Source organism: Plectrocnemia conspersa, unplaced genomic scaffold, assembly GCF_051122295.1.
Source record: "Plectrocnemia conspersa isolate PC_06_02 unplaced genomic scaffold, ASM5112229v1 ptg000010l, whole genome shotgun sequence".
Taxonomy (NCBI): Eukaryota; Metazoa; Arthropoda; class Insecta; order Trichoptera; family Polycentropodidae; genus Plectrocnemia; species Plectrocnemia conspersa.
In genome coordinates this window covers 6,629,317-6,651,263 of record NW_028277174.1, presented here as the reverse complement: position 1 = coordinate 6,651,263, position 21,947 = coordinate 6,629,317, and the positions used below count along the sequence as shown (strand labels likewise).

The window sequence follows — 21,947 nt, the reverse complement described above, 5'->3', positions numbered from 1 at the left end:
GAATTCAAAAGGTAATGAACTCACTCAAGTATGAATGATTAATGCATTGTTTTTTTCTATTTTATATATTGTGCATAATAAAAAAATATCAAACATAAATTTTTCGTTGAAACATGACAGGCGTTAGACTTATGCGTTCTAACGGGATAAACAAAATCAACAATTACTGAGTAAGAATTAATATATCAGACTGAAATCAAGTCTGTAAATCAGTTTATTTTTTAATTATAAACTAATATTACAGACTATATTATATGTAGCTATAATTTTATTTTAATTATTTATCTCATATTTATCCGTGAGATACCGAAAATCTAGGAAAACATAATCTGTAATTATTGATTAGAACTATAAATTATTTAATATTCACTAATTCCGATCTCTTGGAAACGATAAAAATTGCAAAACAAAATAATGCCACATTTAACTTTTATCGATGACTTTAAAAAGAGCAAAGCGATCATCTGCTTAGAGAAACCGTTTTATAATGTCTCTCAAAATCTTGAAGCTTTTATTCAAATGTTTTATTTTGAAATAAAGCTTTATAAATCATTGCATATTTATATATACATAAAAAAAAATCATGTTTCCATAAGAAATATGTATAACAATGCCAAAAAATAAAGAGAGTAAAAAACAAATCTCACTTTTTTTAAATAAAAAATTCACGTTAAAAACAATACAATAGTTGTATGAACGACAAGTTATATACACCTAAAACGATTAAAGTTTTAATAAAAAAAATAAGTTCTACACATAAATAAAAACAAAAAAAAATATTAGTTGTTTTTTTGTTGTATTTGGGTATAGCTTAATTTTAATATATATTTTTAATAAAAATCTAATGGAGGTTTGAAAAAATTATTAAATTAATTAATTTAATTTTAATAAAATTAAAGTCATGCCAAGAATATTAAATATTACACATTTGTCGAAATTGTGCGTTAGCACATGTATATCAAAAAATGCATTTATCTACACAGCTTCCTATTTATTTGTTTTTGTGAGCGTCTTAAAATAAGATGAACCACGTTGAACTTAACAAAAACCTCTATTAGCGCAAATATATAAGATTATTAAAAAATGGAAATTTTTTAATGTAATCATATATATAATATTAAAAATATCTATATATGTATTTATACACAATTTTTGAGGTAATATTAAAATTCTAAAATATTTTAATATTTTTTAAAATTACATAGACATATCACATAACCGCGAGATATTCTTCATAGCATACAGCTGCAAACTTCTCCAGCTATGTACGTATGCATATGATATGTAATCTTATCTCCGTTTTGCATGACACACGGTGCATCCGCTCGGCTCCGACCTCTTTTCCTTACCAGGAGGTGGTTAGTTAGCATCGATTTTCTAATGAGGCAGACAAGGATGGCCGCATGCTAGACACCTAAGGGGTGGCAAAAAAATACACGGACCGTGTGGGGGAGTTAAGGTATCCCGCCCGCCGGCTGCTGGATGTGAGTATTGAAAGAAGCACATCTACATTAGGCGAGAAGGGAGATGTGTCTTGGCTCTTTGGGAGGCAAACTTCGTCTTTTCCCTTTGAGCATGTAAATTTTTCCGCGGCTGTGAAAATTATCGCAGGCTAACGAGCCGGAAGTCGGATTTGAATATTTTCATATGATGTTAAATCATTTTCACAATAATGAGAGTATTTTTATTTATTTTTTAAAAATAAATTTTAAATTTCATTTTACATTAATTGTTTAATAAAAAGTATTGCAAATAGTTGACTTAATTATGTAAAACGGCTTAATATAAAAAAAAAACAATATTTTAACAATAACAATGGTCAAAAATTCATTACAAATATAAAAAATTACCCTGTGGATTTAAATGAAGATGTATCTATACTTTTGGGTACAAATTCATAAATATTTTTTTCCATTTTGCTCACACAATTCCAATACAAATTCCATTAAAATCTAGCGTTAAAATGTGTAAAAATAACGCGCATAGATAATTTATATTAAGCTGTGGCACTTAATAAATAATTAAGTATTAATTATTACATTAAAATAAATATTATACATCCACATCGTATACAATATATCTTTTTTAATTGCAAACGATTTTCTTTACATTAAGCATAATCCCGCAGTATTCTTGCGCTTAGGCATTAAGGCCGGCTGGAAAGCGCCAAGGAGGGAAAAGCGGGTGGTTGTGGGAGTTAAGAAATTAAGAAAATACCAAAGGAGGTGGGCGAGGTGTAGAAGGAAGATTTTAACACACACATACTACACAATCCCGTGTGTGTCTAGGGTTTGGGTATAGAAGACGCTGTTCGCTCTTCGACGCCCTAAAGAAGCTTAAAGTTACCAGCGTTAAACACTGCTTTCCACGAGATGTTAATTTGGGAAATGATCCACGTAAAAAAAAGAATTACAATAAAAAATATGTACGGTCTTTGTTGGCATTTTAGCAATTATATTCAGTAGTTTTCGTATTGTTTATTGATGTGTTTTAAATTAGTCTCGGCCGAGTTTTTCTTTGTATTTTTTTCAAGCCTCGATAACGTCACGTACGGGAACGCGACCGGGAACAGAATGGTAAAAAACAAATAAATACACAGAATAGAGAACTTGATCGACCCTAATGGCATTTTAATGCCGTCATTTTCCCCCAGATATAGTCAAATGTTCCCCGGCCGATAGCGCCCTTGTCGCTATAGTGGTGCCACTTGTGGAGGAAAACTTCTTGTGCTATCCCGCGTTATTAGACTGAGGCCAGGCTTGAGCTTTATTAATATAACATATGATAAATATGTACATATAGAAACGAATACAGATAAGAGAAAATTGGTTATGGAAATATCGTAACTAAGATAAAAAACCGTAGTCTTACAAATAAAATTTAATTGTGTTTGTATATTTTTTTAGATTTAAAAAATTATACTTCTAAATAGTAAGTTCTAGTACAAAAAATATTAAATTAAATTTTAAGCATTTGGTAAAAAATATAGTATAGTTGAAGAATTCTATTTAGCAGTTGGATATGAATCACAGCAATTTGAATATATCCCTTACTGTATTAAATTAAATTCAAAATAGCTTACTTAATTAAGTGGATCTCAAGATTAATTTAATCGATTGCAAAAAATTAAGTAAAATATAATTACTACAGTGTATCACAAAATACAAAATAAAATCGGTCCAATATTTTTTAATAAATTTTCCTACATCGAGACGAGTTACATATTTTGTAAAAAAAAAATTTGAATTTCAGTTAGGTCCACATTTCAGATGTATATTAATTTGTTGAATTTCAAAAGCGAATTTTTTGTGCTTTACTTATATCCGTTACTGTAAAAACACACAATTAGGAACGTCAAGAACAAATGTTACTAACAAGAAAGTATTTTTTAAGTAACTGTTTAACACTAAATAGTTTATGTAGAAGTGAGTAATCATTTCTGCTAAGATAATATAATAAGCGTGTACTTATGTATACTGGTGTACATCCAATCTATACCCTACATTTAAAAAAAAATCTTTTTGATTCTTTGGCGATATTAATATAAAAATAAGAAGATTTATTTTTGCTGTTTCTGGTGCACAATACGTGCATGACAGAGATATCAACTGACTTAAGACTGTAAACATACTAAAAATATGTTTATATATTTTTAGGTAGTCAAAAAAAATGCTGAAAATATATTTAATATAACATTGTTATTTTGTCTACATAAAATATATGTAAGTAATAAAAATAAAGTGACGTGCAAAATTTTTACTTGAATTATTTCATGTAAGTATTAAAAACACATAAAAGAGACATTTTGAGTTATATTTTTATGATAAAAATATTTCTTTGCATGTTTTTATTACGTTTTAATATTTTAATTATTATTTGGTTATAAAAATTTAACATTTAAACTACTATCACAGCTATACTATCACTAGTATGATAAATATCAGTTAATAATTATGAAAGTCAGTAGGTTTACAATTATTACCAATTCTATTTGATTATTTTTATTACATATGTATGTATATATAATACATACATGCATAATACTATCGTAATTTTTATATAAAGATTTGACATTCAGTCAAAATATATAAATATTTACTTTAAAAACCTTAACCTGTTCAACGCCAAGCAAATTTCTATGAATTTGCTCTGTAGGCCACCATTTTCAACCCTTTAAATTATTATGAAAGAGAAACATTATTTACCTGGAAAATCACTGTTTACTTTCCTTTTTATTAATTTTAACATAAAAGTGAAAAAAAAGCACAGAAATAACAAGTTTTAAAAACCACTGTCAGGGCTGCCACACACAAATATTATATGTAATTTATATTGTATGTTATTTATATTATATGTTTTTGGTAGTTTTTAATATTTGTATGGGACACGATAATTTCCGTTGTTTTAATCAAAATCTTTTATCAAAATGGCAGCTACTTCATATATTTAAAAATTTTCAACTATGTCAAAAAATTTTTAAAAATAGTAAATATGGCAATAATGTTATAATATAAACAAAAACAAAATTCAAATTCAAAAAATGTTATTTTTTTACAAAACATTGTGTTTTTTTTATCATTTAAAAAAAATATTGTAGCAGCCCTAACAACGTCTGTATGCTCGATCGTAAATAATAAAAGAATGGTTCAAAAATTGCACATTTTAACGATCACATTCCATTTAATAGATGTCTCTGTATTAAATTAACGAAAAAAAAATCGAATTTATTAATAAATGTGTCCGTAATAACATTTGCGTGCCTGCACGCGCTGGCACTTGACGGTCCGACCGCTTTGGCGTGCGGGCACGTCACTGGCGTCTAAAGGGTTAAATTTATTATTAAAAACCGATTTTTATAAATTACTGTTGTGTCAAAAAATATAAACAAATTATTCCAAATAATAAAAGATAATATTTTACCATAATTATTGCCCAAATAAGTTACTAACCATTAATAAAACTATTGACCGTATAATTAAATTACTTAAATAAAAAAATATCGAATATATTACAGTATGTATAAATTAATTTAATTTTTTATTTTACCTTTTATAAATTTTATTTAACTTTACAACTTTCAAAAATGCTAAAAAATAAAGTTTTAGACGTTTAATGATTTTCTACATTATAACAATTAAAACTAATTATTACTATATTTTTAGAAATCTATTTTTTTTAAATAGTGTCCTATATTGGAACACAAACTGTACAACCTACTTAAAATAGCTATACAAAAAATATAATAAAACATTTTTTTAGACATGATACTCTTTTAAATATAGTTTTCTACATTCCTAAAAGATAAATAAGAGCTGTAACTGCTATTTATTAAGTTTTTTATACACTAAAACAGAAACACATACAATTCGAATATGTTCGTAAATATTTTAATGTGTTTGTGTGTAAAACTACATACTTGCAATAGCTATACATAAAAAAAAAATTGTTTTAGACATGATAGATTTTTTAAATTTATTTTTCTTAATTCTAAAATAAAATTAAATTAGGCAATAGTTAAAACTGGTACATATTATATATATTTTTTAGAAATAGTATCACATATTGGAACAGAAACTTATTTTCGTATATATTTTAATGTGGAACTCTACAACAGACTCACTCTTTGACCTACCACAACATCATTTTAAATGAGTTTGCTAGATATAACACATGAATTTAACTAAGAAACGTTTATGAATACCATGACATACACACACATACAAACATTCGCACGTCACGCCAGCAAGTCAACGTCAGATTGGTCGTCAATGGGCCGAGAAGCGGTCCGTCGCGTTGACAGTGACCGACGGTCACGTGACGGGGCTGTTCGCCCCCACCTGTTTTCCGCCCCTTACTGTCCACCCCCACCCTTTAGCCACCCCGTGGATTACCCCTGTCGCCGGCAGATTACGGCCGACGCCACAAATGAGAAATTACTGGACACATATTGCTAAACGAGTCGCGTACTCATATTAATCACATGCGGTCGTTTCGCGCGAACGCCAACCCACAGTTGGCCACCGCTGTCGCCATTACCATGGATGACTATTAAGAACTTTAGCTAAAGATCGGAGTAGTAGTACAATATAGTATATGCTTACTAATTAACAGGCAATGAGCATAATTTCAACACGAGAGACTAAAATGTACACATTGTATTTTACTGTTTTGAACTAATATTAAATAGCCCTAAAGAAATAAATCACATAAAGAATATGATTTATAAAATATAATATATTTTTATTTTTAAATCAGTACACTCAGATTGGTTCTCCAATATTTTATTAAGAGGTAGTCGCTAACAAAATCACCACTACATGTCTACCTTAATCCAATGGTACAATAATCCTATGTTCCGATAAAAATAATTACTCTAAGTCAGTGTTCATTTTTCCCCGCAAAGAAGACCAAGCTGAGATAGAAGACAAAAATCGACAATATCCCAAGAAAGTGTCTGGCGCGAATGTCGACCCACAGTTGGCCACCTCTGTCGCCATTACTACAGTTGACTATTAAGAACTTTTGCAACCGATTCGATCTTGGCCTTAGGCCGATTAATGTATCGCTGCTATTAGCCCAGGCGCGCTTTTTAATTGCGGCAATACGTTTTTGATATTAAAATTAATTATGATAATAAATGTTTAGGAGGTATTGTTTTTTTTGTTGTTTTGTTAAGTGCCCGGGGTTCTATCGCAAGGCAATAAAAACATCTGTGTGTCTATGAATGTTTGTTTTAAAATGTCATATCGATAAAACGGTCTTTAATAGTGTTATTAACGAAAGAATGCGGCCGTAAATTATAAGCGAGGCCCACGTACACGTGAACTAATAATTCGATTTTAGAAATGTGATCTATGCTATGAGCTATAAGTTATAAAATAAACATGGAGATTTTTACGATAAGGCACTTACCATATAAACGCATTTTTATTAGTATTGTTTACTTTGCCTACGATATAATCATTTAATACGTGCTAGATTTGAAATCATTAATAATATTAGAACTATATAGTTAGATAATATTTATTTCATACAAAAAAATCGCAAATCGGCTTTTATTTTGTTTTACTAATGTTTCCCATAGAGTAAGGCACTTGTGAAAATATAGAAACATTATCATACCTTAAAATAAAAATCTCTATATCTCTATATTATACAAATCGATTTGTTTTATTGAATAGTCAGTTTTTAACTGTTACTTATTTATTTTTCGCCTGAATAATTACCAAAACAAGCATTTATTAATTAATGTAAAAAATTGGGCTATTATTTATTTTACTATTGGGAATGCTATCTAACTCGTTCCTATGTTTTTTTATGGCTGTGTAGAGCAAAAATCCACTTTCACAGAAGTAAGTAATACAAAAAGGCAGCAAATCACATATTTGGATATATTATTTTATTGCACTAATATTGCTTTAATGAAACTTATTTATAATATATGTAACTATTATTTACAGTAATGAGATTTGCATGTACTAGATCTTCTGTTGTACTACTTTTGAAAGCATTCAATGAGCAATAATTGTTATTATTGTATCGTAAGTTCAGAAAAGCATTATTTTTCACTAGAAAAAATAAATTGTTTAAATATAAAAAGCAAACTGTAGAACTAACAAGAATGTTCAAAATAAATATATTCTAAAAACAAAAATAATATTACTATACTTTCATTTTATATTTAGGAATATTTCTACCAGATAAGCAATTAAAATAATGTTTTCAACACAATGTATGAGTGGTATAAGTCGATGGCTTAAATTTCATACAAATCCTAGTGTTTTTAGGAAATTATTAGAGAAATATGAGTGTGATCCATCATCACATATTAGCATTTTCTAGCTTTTCCTTATCTCACTGATAAATATCGTCATGAATAATTTAAATCAAATTAGTATTAAGTAATCTGTTATTAAGAGCTTCTTCAGCTCATAAATAATATCATGTACGTGTATGTAAAAAATACCCGTAATACAAGCAATCTAATAAGGACTTTGTCATTCGAAAGGCATATTATTAGTGAAACAGCAAGCAGTATGTATAACAGTTTTAAATATTTTTTTAAATGTACAAAAAAAAAACATAGGGTTATGAGAAACCCGTACACATCTGCATAAAACACAGGGATTAAATGCACATTTAATTCGTGTTACTGCTTGCCAAATATATTCGCCTGTACGTTAACTTTTCGTTATTCAAATATTTATCTGACTATTTGTAAAGTTTATATTTATAGTGAAATATTTTTAATATTAAAATATATCAAAAACCGAAAAATTGTAAAATATACAATTGTGTATTATTTCTTACGTTTTTTGTATTACAATAACGCAGTACCCATTATCTCTATGTTATTTATACCAACCATGAATACAATAATAATAGTCAACACATAAACAAGTGGAAGAATCACTTTGTAATTGCAAAAATTGCAGAAATAACTCATATTTTCGAGTTAATATTTTACAGCTGTGTGCTTTTTAATGGCTGGTATTAATTTTTTTATTTCTTTTAAATCATTATTAATAATGGTTAATTCTAAGTAATTAATTACAGAAATATTTTATTGAGCATACTTTTAAGCAGCAGGTATCACATATGACTAGAGTCTCCAATTCGAGTAATCGAGTACTCGATACTCGAGTATACTTGTCTATTTTTCAAGTACTTGATAATCGAGTATTTTGAAAATTACTCGATTAATACTCGAAATTAAAAAAATTTGAAATATTTCAGAAACAAAAATAATTTTAACTCGGTCCGGTAAAGGTTAACGTCTTGCTTTTATTTGGCGTTTATGCCCGAAGTCCCGAGTTAGAGCGGTTACTATCAGGTATAATTTTTTCATAGTTCCATAGTTGCATAGTTCCGGTCGTCGGCTATGTTAGTGGGTACGACGGAGAAATTTCTTTTGTGTTTTCTGTTCGACAGTCCCGACTTATCTAATTTATGGCAATGAACAATATGAAATATCAAAAAAAAATTTTTAGGTTTTATGACTATGCAGTTGTAGCGTAAAGTGTTGTAAATTGTTTATACTGATCCCTCAGCTTAAAATATAAATCAAAACAATTGTGTGTTTTAAAGGCATTTAAAGTAAAGTCAGTTCTTTGCAAACCGTTTAGCTCTAGAGTAAAAGGGATTCACCCAATTACATCTTCGAAGGATATAGATTTAAATTCTTCGCATTAATAAGAAGGAGTAGAATATTGTATATTGTTAAGAAAAAAAATCTATTCAAGAAGAATTACAAAATGCTATTTTGTCAATAGTCGAAGGAAATAAGAGAAAAGCAGAGAAGGGAATGAAAGAAGAGAACATAAAAAGAGAGTTCAAAAAATTTTATATCTATAAAAAGCGAACAGATATAAATTAGAAGCCTTATCCAACGCGTTAATGACAATAAGACCAACATCAACAGCAACGGAAAGGGTTTTTTCCATAACGGGAATAATAAAACCAAAGGTTAGCAGTAATATTAAATTCGAGACACTTTTTGCATTATTGTTTTTAAAAAGTATGTTCGTGAAGTTAAAATAATTGTAAAAATTAACATACCAAGTATTTTATTAATTTATTTATATGTGCACGAATTTGAATAATAGCTATTTCGGTACATTTGGTAAATACTCGAAAGTACTCGAGTACTCGAGTATTTTAAAATTTTAATATTCGATACTCGAGTAGTTGATGGTTCGAGTAATTGGAGACTCTACATATGACACATATGACACATTTTTACCAACTTATTCCACGAATATTTATAAAATTATAAATAAATTTAAATATTTTTTTCTGTTGTACCGGATTATGATAAGTTTAAAGTCTAAAACTAAAGTGAAAACAATGATAAATTTCAAGAAAAATTAAAAGATTTGCTGGAAGATTTCAGTCTTAGATTTGAATATATGAAAAATTTAGATCATACTATATCATTCCTTATAAATTCATTTGAAATGGGCTTGATCAGCTATGGATTTAAAATTTATTAATTAGTGCTTCCTGAAACGGCAGCTGGACAAATAGAATTAGTTGAAATTTAAGTAAATCTCTTAAAAATATATCACAAGTGCAAGTGCATCTACACTTCCAATAGAATTTTTTGAAACTTGATTCAGAATCAATATACCCCATCTTAAGAAAAGCTGCTTGTTGATTTATTATGATTTTTGGTGCAGCCTATGACTGTGAATCCCTGGGTATTTATCTATGAACTTTATCAACACCTTGCAGAGTTGCTACAAGTGAAACTTTAAATGCCTGGCAAAACAAGTCCAAATCCACAAATTCAATAATAAATTCAATATTTATTTAAAAAATAATACATTCTCTTATTTGTTCGTTTGTTATTAATATTAATATGCATCTAAACAAAATATAATTTATAATAAACAATTTGAAAAATAATTGTTTTTGATTCTCTCGGAAAAAAAATATTGCGACCTTGAGATCGTATGTGGCTCGTATTGGCATAAAGTTTGGCAACCCCTGGTTCATAATATTCGCATATTGCACATGACATGCTTGATAATATTATTATCAATATAATACTAAGCAAAAATTCATATTATTAACCTATCAAGTGTGAGATGCTTGATTGAATTATCATTAGATTTAAAATTAAAATTGTTTATATCTCAACGGTAACATACTTGATATAAAAATATTATCTCTATCAAAGATTCAAATTAACTTCACTCACCGCACAAAGTCTTGCCGTCCAGAGGCACTTGGAATCACACACTCGAGCGTCGGCCACTATCTGAACGTATCACTGAATCACTGAATCGGTCAGAGCGTGAGTGAGGTTATGTCCGGTATTTGTTTACGTTGGCAACCGCGACGCACGCGTGTAGCTCCGAGAGTGAAAGCGCCGTGCTACCCCCAGGGAGTGGAGCCGTGCACTGACAGCGACCGGACAGGGGAGGTTTGCCGGACACAGCGGGGGAGGGTGTGAGGGTGGACGCCGGTCACGTGGACCGCCGACGCCGGTGCAATATTGCACCGATGCCCGACGTCACGCGCGCGCGCATGTGTGCGCGTGTGGTGGTGCGCGCGTGTGTGTGTGCGCGTTCGAGTCAAGGTGGATTTTGACGTGTGCGGTTGGGGTGTTGATGTTTGGGTGGATGTTTGGCGCGAACAGGTGTTACGCGGGTGGGTTTTTTAGTTGCGCGCGACTTGCGTAAGTCGGATTTGGTTTACCCCAAGGGGCATTTAAGGGAAAATTCTTAAAACATTTTACTAAGCATCGCTCGTATCATGATATTTTCGTTAAAGAAAAGAGTTTTCTATCTTCAATGGATTTTCGGAATGTAAATATTTCTATAGCATTTAACTTTGGGATAATTTTGGTCTCTAACATATATATGTTACACCGATTCGGTGAAATCGCTTATTGCGTGAAATAGGCAAAATTTTGCAATTAGGCAAATTATCTGCCGAATGTGTAAATGTAGATAATAGCGCTCCGTTGATGTTTTTTGTAATTTGAACAAATGTCAATTCATTATTAAAAAATAAATCAATCATTAATTATGATGTTCATCTTCATTTCGAATAGCAGAAAAGTCTTGAATTATAAATATGACGACGTAAAATTTTTATTAACATGTACAGGTTGATCCAATTCGACTTTCATATGTTGGAAGCACTGTAAATCAGACAGCTGTTAATAATCACGCGTGCTCAAAGTATCAAATGTTAGTTTGCAACAACACATTTACGAAATGTATCGCTTAACTACCGCTTAACGCGTTAAAATTGTTCAATTGTTCTACAGAAACAACGTGAAGCCGACCTACAAATTTTGACACTCCATGATTCATTGCAGAGAGTTATTCACTGGGTGCTCACTATTCTGACCAACGCTCACTCGCTGCCACTCAATAGCACCTTACCTTTCCAACAGTTGCACGAAAAACTTGTTATAGGTAATAATTATTTTATGTCATTAATTATAATATATCTATTAATGATTTTAAAAACATTAAAAACATCTTGTTTTTAATGTTTTTATGTCTTTTTTATTTTTATATTAAAGTTGAAGAATTTCTCTCTTAAACAATTTTGTTTATATTTAATCAATTTATACCATTAAGATATAAGGTGTGAAATATATGTCAAATAAACTAATATATCCATAAAAACGCGAGGTCTAACATTGTCATAGTGCAATTTAATGCCCCATTTTATAGTCAAACTCTGACCTCTTTTAGTTTCGTCACTTGTGAGTAGTGATCAATGAATTAAATAGTTGCAATACTCTTTCTACAACATGACCTATGTTCAATGCAATCCATCTAATGTTTTGATTTGTAATAGCTCATTAGCATTGTTGTGCTGAATTTTATTTTCATGGACTGTATATTAGTTGCTTGAGACTACTAAACTACTTGCGTCATAAGACACAATTTCGATGTTTTCATTATGACCACTTGAACAACAAAAAAGGAAAACTCCCAAAATATATTATCATCAACCTGCTACAAAAATGTATTCCTTACACATCATAAAACGCAAGAGTAAGTTGTAGCACAAAAATAAACATTTTCATGATATGATGCGTGCCAGAGACAATACTATTTACCCGCGTCTATTACCATTTTTCTTCGAACTCCTTAGTTACCGAGACGGTAACCACCTATTATTATCGGCAATAAAAACTACCCTTTGTATATAAAGACGCTTGTCAGACAATAGGTTTGAACTGCGTATATTACCATTGTTATTTGAAGTCCCTGGTTAACGATTGCCGAAGTAGCTATCTTGACCGTATTTTATCATAAGGCGTAAACACATTTTGGATGTGTTTTTAAGAAGCGATGCAATTGGTTTATGAACATTATATAATTTATCAGAGCTATCTCGAATTATCAATGTAAAAATGTAACATCAGGGCAGACTTTAAGAAACATGCACAGATAGAGACTGGTAGACGAATCATCTAGAGAGCATCACTCTGACGGATACAACTCGACATACTAGCAAATACTCTCTGCCTTCCAAGAGTATTCGCAATACGACACAATTTTGCTACCGTCAAATAAACTGTTACCGTCTTTTCCGGGTCTATTTGATTGAAAAGTTACATCACCAAAAATCGATAGAAAATAATTATACAATTATGTGAAAAGAATTATCTCACCAGCGAAGACATACTACTGTAACGACTGTTGCTACGACAAATAAAATAACGATGTTTCTTTGAACCAGATATAAACTGCTTTTAACTATCGTAACACTTCTCTTTTTTTCAGAATTTTCCAGTTATTCCTAAGCTATTTGTTTCACCAGTTTACCCTTAGAGAAGAAAACTTAACTATGGTAGTAAGTATATCGCTTTATTAATAACACAACTTTATCATTGATATTCTTGGAATTCATTGAAACCTATATATGATTTTATTTATAAACATAGGGTTAATTTATTTTATGAAATGAAACTTTTATTTGCATCATATATTTTTTTTAGTATTATTTAACAGAGATTCACAGTCAAACAAAAATACTTTATTGACTATATATGACATTAATAATTAGACTTCCAAATTTTTTAATATGTGAAAGTAGGAAAATAATAAGCTGACAGTACTTGTCTATTTATTGAAATTAAAAATAGACAGGACGTTTTTTTATTAGAATTTATATACTTAAATTAAATAATATCAATATATACTTTATTGGCTACAGTAAAACGTAAGATCCCTAACTACATTACAGCGGCCATTTTTTTTTAAAAAGTGTATCGGTAAACAAATACTAAAAATAATAATTCTTATGAAAAATAATAGCACACTCAACGTCGTCTTCAAGTGTAGCTACTTTCCATTAAAGACCAAACCCTTGTTAATCCATTACCAAGCACCATCAATTAAACAATGTTTAATAACATTCCTTCATTATGATATTATTTAGTGTTTGTATATCCTTGCTTATGGTACGGGGGGCTGGTGGTTGAATTGTGTGAAGTAGTGGGGTGGTTCTTGGGGGGTGGTTGTAGCGCATTATGGTTATAATTAAATTTGTCTGTGCCGGGGGACGACGGCCATTGTCTTGGCAAAAGCTCCTCCATTCATCGGCCGTGCCGCACTCGCCCAGTATATTACGGTAATAATATGAAAACATAAAAGAAAGCAGGAAAATCCATTAGTTCATTTTCTTATATTAAGTCTCGGTGTATTTTTTTCCGTTCTTTCTCCTTTTGTGTATGCAGTGCCCGCTGCCGCGATATTAGCGGGGCCAGGTCGCTCGCTCTCTGTGTTGTATAACCAGACGATTCTTGTGCTATCTACAGTGTAACTGTTGGCTGGCCAACCCTCAATGGCGATGCGATTAACGTAATCTGATTGCGGTATATATCTATATAAATAAACAATAGAAAACATAATCAGATTTATTATTACTGAATTCGTTGTTATTTCTATTGGTTTTACAACAAATTTGAGTGAAAGTGCGATTGTAAGTATTGATTTCAAAATCATAATAAAAACATATTGTTTTCAAGATTGCCAGATTCAGTCCAGGATCACTTTATTACAAAATGTTTTAAGTAAATAAAAATTAAAATTATACTCCAAAATCATGTCACTTTTTATAAAATTTAATATGAATCACAACAGTTTAAAATGTGGCCATACAACTTGTGCAATAACGATACATACACTTATATTATTGTTCTCGCTGTAATTTCAAAATATCAAATTAAACGATTTAGTGTGATTTTTAGTAGCACTTTTAGCTGAAAAGATCAGCCGGTTAAAGTGAAAACAGCTGCTTTCCCTAATAATCGTCTCAGTCGATTTGGCGTAGCTCCGCTTGATACTAATTCAGTAGAACTCTCTTTATTAAACGTAATAGCTATCTGGAAGTCCTGACGCAAATGCCTACATCCGTGTCCTCTTAAATATATTTAAGAAATGGAACGTCTCTTTTAGTCGTCGATCTTTTAACCAATACCGATGCTTTGGGGCGGAACCAGACTCATTGTTTTTGTCTAATTTTGTCTTATCAGATCCTTGGCGTTTGTAACGACGTAAGAGTGGGTTAAAAATTGATAAATTTAGCGACAATGTCGTTCTATAAAATCTAAAATTCAGGAATGCATACCTGCTTGGAAAAAATATTTTTCACTGATTCTTGTTTTTTGTTAAAATAAGATCTAATGATTTTAGGTAAAATTGCTTTGAAACTGCATTATTGTTTTTTTATTACGCAGACAAAAAACTCATATTCTTAGTAGATTTTAGGAGCACAATTCAATTAATTTTATAACTTATAAACTAATTTTACCGCAACGGCTAAGGTGTTCCGGACAAATAATTCAAATTTTATGATTTAATATAATTTAAATTAATTGTATATTATGTATTAATTAATTTAAAGCTGGGTCTTAGGATTTATTTAATATTATTATTATTGTTATATAACAAAAAGTAGATTTTTTGATAATAAAAGCGCTACAAAAACTATTTTTAAATGTTGGTAAATAGTTTCTATATTTTTTTACTATTGCTATTGTCATTGCTTAAAAGTATAATAATGGACATTCTATTTGCGTTAACATAGTCAGTTCGAGAGCTATCCATTTCATAATTGAGAGAGAGATATACTGATATTCGTTCGATATACTTTTAGTTACTCCGATTGACTGATAAATATACAAATATGGTAATGATTTTAATTTATATAAATTTGTTCAAAATATAAACAGGAGTAATGATAAGTATATCAAACGTATATCCGTATCGTGTGCTTTAGAGCTAATAGTAGGCGCAATCTCTTTCTTAATTATGATATCTTCCGAACTGACTGTGTTAACGCAAATAGAGTATAGAGTTGACCCCTCCAATAACACAGTAAATTATGTGGGAGCGAACCAAAGGGAAAATATTTCACCTACACACGCCTGATTCGTATGTACGAATTGCAAAAAATTGTATGAGTATTTTCTAGTCCCCCAACTACATGCACCCAAATAGCACGTCCCCGATTTACCGTGTTATTGGGGGTCTATTGTAATTATTTTCTGATAATTTTCTTTCTTTTGATCTGTAAATTTTCTCATAAAATTATATATTTTTACTATTTAACTAAATAAGTTTTTGTATGTAATTTGAAACTTGCAATTTGTATACAATGTAATTTTTTTTAATAGATGCATAATTCACGTGAAGGCTGAGAACAGGGCCAAATTAGAACACTTAAAAATGAATTACTATTTTTTAAAATAATAAAAGTCACATTGAACTTCAATGTTTTGCATAAAGTTTTACATGAAACAACAGGAGTAGAATACGTAAAACACCTTCATATGATATCAGATGGATGAAAATAATACAACATTAAAACAATGTCTATTATTGATACAAAATAAATGGAAATTATAGCTATAAAAAATATTCATATAATCAGCTTTTACGACAAATAAAATTTTTATAAATCCATTTTAACTAAAAGCACATAAAAAATAATATGCTGTTGAAAGCTTAGTACTTTCTTTTGATACATCTGTATTGGTGCACATCTTGACTCCACATTCATAAATTTAAAAAAAAATTACAATGGCTGATTTCTTAGCAAGTAAAAAATTTATACAAAATTGCATGTTATATGATTTAAAAAGAAATCAGCAACTACGGCTACTAAAAATATTTGTATAGTTCGGAGAGAATTCGAATTCATTACGGTATTACCTAATATAATCATATTTTATTTTTGCAAAGGTTTGTGCATATTATCTTTATTTATTATAAAATATAAACAATATTTAAATAGGCTAAATATTATAAACAAATATTTAAAATATAAAAAAAATGGTTTGTAATTTTTACATGCATAGAAGCCTATAGCCTAAGGTCTCCATTGAAGTATGATATTAAGATCAGTTAAAAATGTAATCGTGATTTATTTTTATGTGCTTTTCTCTTTTAATATATAGTAGGAGGTGCACTATTTTATATGTATTATATATAAATATATTTTTTAAATATTGATAAAAAATATTAGCGCGCGTGTTTTATGTTCACATTCACAAACAGCCCAACTTATGTATGTACATTGCATGTAATCACCGCGGGATGATTTAATAATTTAATTGCTACAATCAGCCCGTCAATTTTACTAACAAGCAACTAACAAGATGTGTGTATTTACAACCGCAACAACAATATAATATTATAATTTATGCGCCGTCACGTGACGTTGCGCATTGTCATTTATTTAAATTAATTGCGTTAAACACACGCTTCACAACAATAAATCGTTCGCTATAACATAATTATGTTTCACTAGCTGTCGGTACCTCACTATCGTGAGGTACCGATAGCTAGCGAGTGTGCGAATACCGGACCCTCAACTTTTTGGGTTTTAAATATAATTTTTGCTTCGTTCTGATTTTTTTAAACATTTTTTAAAATTTAATGGTTCAAATTGGACATTACTATTTAGGATTTTCAATGATAGACAAAATAGTTCAATCTATAAAAAAGTACTTAACATTTTCAATTCATTTGAAAATAGGTTTACAACTTGACTAAATATTTCCAGAAGAAAACATTTTATATTATTTATTAGATTTACAACGTTAGATTTTATCGTTATATTGAAACTTAGATATTTAATGATAAATCTAAATATTGTATATCATTTATGAATAGGTTTAAAACTTGGCTAGATAATAATAAATTAAAAATTGTACTATGAAATTTCAATACAGCGAAGCTCACGGAACCAATGAATAAATTTTGGTATACTGAAAATTCGTTATATTGAACGTAAGGAAGATGATATATTTTATTTTTAATTATCACATTACTACAACATCGAAATAACCTCTTATAAGGTTGACAGATAGTTTTTTGCCCATTTTTAAGGATACCGTATGAAACAATAAAATTTGTGAAAAAAATGTTTTATAAAAAAAGTTTGAGGGTCAGCGAAACACATGTAATGTCGCTTTTGAACACATCTGTCACACACCACGTCAAGAACGAACTGAATTTGGAGAAATATTGTGTAAAGTTGCAACGTCATTCTTAAATTCGGATCAAAATATTTAGTTACACTGAGATCAGTCTTCGTTATAATGAAAACATTTTGTATGCAAGTTTTTCGGGGACAAATTAAAGATTCGTTATACTGGGAATTTTGTTATTTCGGTATTCGTTACAAAGAGATTTCGTTGTAATATTTTTTAAAATAGGTTTGTAACTTTACTAAATATTATTGAAACAAAAAATATCAAAATGTTTTCAACATAAAAAATAATATTAAAACGTAACATTTTGTATCATTTAAAAGTAGGTTTACAGTTTAATAAATAATAATAATAATAAATAGCATCGGTTACACATCCGCTCAAAAATATTACTGATATGAAAAAATATTTTGTTACACCTTACTAACGCTACAACACAATCGATCATATATAGTTAGTGCAATGTGAGTGATTATAAGTCATTGATTGTGTTTTAGGGTATTTTATGTGTTTGAGTGCCAGTTTTAACGCTGCATAACACAATTATATCATAAATTTAAATTTTCGTAATAAAAAAGTTTTTTGGTGACATCATAAGTTACTTTATAATTTAAAAAAAATATTTCTATGTTTTATGTGTAAATATAAAAGTCAGTTTTTAATTACATTTGTGCGTTTTAAAAATATTAATAATTTTGAAACCTTTGTCTTTTTTGATTAAAAAATATTTTGATTTACATCTTTTTTAAAGTAAATGTTTTTCTGCGCAGCATTATATATTTTAATAATTAATGAGTGTAAAAAGTTTTCACTATATTAAAAATTAATAATGAACTAATGATATTTAAAATCTATAATAAATGATTAATATTTAAAATCCATAATAAAATAAAAAATATTTTTAATGTTGAAAAAAATTAAAGTTGAAATTTAATTCTGAAACTTTTAATTTAAAAAATATTTAAATTAGTGTTATACATTTTTGTGTAGTTTAGTTTCAAAGGCGTCAGTAAGATGGATTTTTGCAATACTGTGCGCTTAGTAGTTGGTTGGTAATGAATAGTACTTATTTTGAAACTTTGCCCCTTTTTGTTTAAAATACTTTTTAAAGCAAAGTTTTAAAAATTCTCTAAAAACTAAAACTTTAAATTGCCAACGTTCGCCAAAATTTAGGTACATATTTTTTCTGTATAGAGAAGCTAATACATATCCACATTATTTATATTATATTTTAAATCTATAAACTAAAAAAATATTTTAAAAAACATTTTTTTTTGTATTTGATGATTTTTATACATATTTTAATAAATTTTATACAATTTAAATCGTTAAAATAAATTTCGCTCGTTAAAATCAATTTCGCTCGTTAAAATCAATTTAGTTCGTTCTCAAGCGCGGGACTTCCCAAATTTGCTTTGACAGTTCTTCTGTCAGATCTGGCAAGAAATATGTTATAATCGCGGGATTTTTGTTACAAAGTGACAATTGAAGATGATTCAAGTGATGCAGCATTTGAAATTATAGACAAAACTATAAATTGCGGGTGTGCCAGTAAGTGTTTAGTTATAAATGAATAATATAACACGGTTATTCTAACAAAATTACTATTGACTTTCCAGGATCTAATATTAAAAGACAAACAGCGGTGATTTGGCAATTAAAGGTATACATACCGAAGTTAATTAAACATATTACAATGCTAGTAATAATAAAAAATATATGACATATTGTGACAATTTTGTAGAAGATGAAAAGATGCCAATCTACGTGTTTAATCCTCTACAGTACATCCATCAATTGTGTTCTTTGGTTGTCGTTTAAATTTTATTAATGGATTATATTAGTAGTAATAATGTGTTCAATGTTTACTCTTGATAGGAGTCTTATTGTTTTTTAATTATTTTTCAGAAGCAATGATGGAACAATTTGATGACCTATATGGCTACAACGTAGAATTGGTATATATAAACAAAGAGTTAATCTTCTCGTGTTGAAGTCACTGTCAGCAAGTATTATCTTTTTATAAAGAACATACTACATAAGTTTGATGTAACTGAATATCTTAAATTTGGCTATTCAGAAAGAGGAATGATGGCACAGAACAAAAATTGTACATATTTTGCCACATCGGAATTAAAAATAACCCACTCTTAGATATTTTGGCTATCGATTATTCCAGGTATGCAATCACATATTTATAATCATTGTAAAATGTCGTTTATTAGATAACATCCAAGAAACTACACATTTATAAGCTGTCCGACAGCGCCGATTTGATCGACATTAACTTTCAATCCTCACATACTAAGGATATATTACACGTTCATGTTTAAAACATAACTGGTTAATTTAAAATTCTTAAAATCTAACGTATATGTGTATAAAATCGGAAAGCAATGATAATGTTTATGTGATATTATTATAAAAACTCACTTTTCGGCCTCGGAGCCCGGCGACGGGATTTCAAAATTTGAAGATTTCATTACAAAGATTGTTTTATGATTGTTTATCTAATTTAATCAATGTATTATTCTTATCATTAACACATTATGTATATATTTAATTTTCATAGTTATATAACACACCTAGTTAATTTGCAATCCGATTATTTATAAAAGCAAAAACTCACTTTTAGGCCTCGGAGCCCGTCGCCGGGAATTCAAAATTTGAAAATTTCATTACGAAGATTATTTTATGATTGTTTATCTAGTTTAATCAATGTATTCTTCTAATCCTCAACACATTATGTATATATTTAATTTTTATTCAGTCAAATGACGAATTAATGAAAATTATTGTCGCATAGCAAAATTTTATTATTAAATAATAATTATTTAAAAGTGTTGTCACGGTACTATCTATTTGAATTTGAATGCTTATTTTTCATTGGTCGACGCTATTTGAATATTTGAATGCTTATTTTTGATTGGTCGAAACAACAGAAGGCATTACCGGCGGCTCGAAAATCAATCGGAACAAATTCAATTTTAATTTTTATTATTATTTATTATTATAATTAAATATATTTCCTTTGTTTACGTGTATTGTTACACACTGTTAATACAAAGCGATACGATTTACAGAGTAGATAATTGAACGGAGAATGTTTCGTTTAAAGTTATGCGCGTCCGGAAGCGACGGCGGAAGCGGATTAGAACAATTATATATAAGATTAGCGACGTAGAAAAAAAATACACAGTCATAATAATTGTCTCTTTTTCTGGTACACAATCCACATGAAAGTGGTATAACTCAAGAGTAGAACAAAGTTCCTTCAGACAATGTCTAGTGCACGGCCGGTGGTTTCTTTGCTACAATATCGCGATATAATAAAGCATACTACTTCTGGAGTCTGCAAAAATGCTTCTCATAATAACACAAAGATAATAAGCGAATGGGGCTGGCTAAAAGGAGTCTTATATGATTAGACGACGTCGGAAGTTAAACATGTATGATATTTTCGGTTAGTGCGATTAAGGTTCAAACTATTTTATTTACTATTAAATATTATAATATGTTTTTAAGCGGTGTTCGTAGTTACTGCTCGCCCACAATTTTTTGCTAAAATATATATTTTTAATATGCCAAATATATAATACATCATTTTAAACAAACCATTTAAAAATAACCGTTCTTCTCCTTATTTAAATAAATTATTTTTAATTTCAATGTCGTGATCCTACACATAGTGCTCACGTTGTCAATAGCTCGCCCTTGGGCGCCCACAGAGATTCAGGTTTTGATTGACGTAGGGTGCTCGTAACCGGTAGCTTTCACTGTTAATTTGTACTCGGGGCCCTTTTATTTAATTTTATTCATTACTCGATATTGAAGGCCTCTCGCATAATGAGGACCCGTCCGGTGTCCATTGTTCGCGAGCGTCCATACAGGGCCGCGGTGCTTAATTATGGCCCTGGACAAACAATGACGACAAGGCATGAATCAAAAGCGTACTTTATTTATTCAAAACAAA

General features: G+C 29.5%; 1 long non-coding RNA gene across 5 annotated transcripts; it reads left to right on the top strand.

The window, feature by feature from the left end:
- Positions 1 to 17,277: 17,277 nt before the first annotated feature.
- On the top strand, positions 17,278 to 20,271 carry LOC148230506 (uncharacterized). 5 transcript variants are annotated; one of them, XR_015811135.1, is made up of 3 exons: positions 17,278 to 19,525; positions 19,594 to 19,637; positions 19,719 to 20,271. It is a non-coding gene; the product is annotated as an uncharacterized LOC148230506 (long non-coding RNA). The 5 variants fall into 5 exon arrangements; XR_015811133.1 differs by having other exon boundaries at positions 17,278 to 19,637; positions 19,719 to 19,783; positions 19,883 to 20,271; XR_015811136.1 differs by having other exon boundaries at positions 17,278 to 19,783; positions 19,883 to 19,983; positions 20,055 to 20,271.
- The last annotated feature ends 1,676 nt before the right edge of the window (positions 20,272 to 21,947 follow it).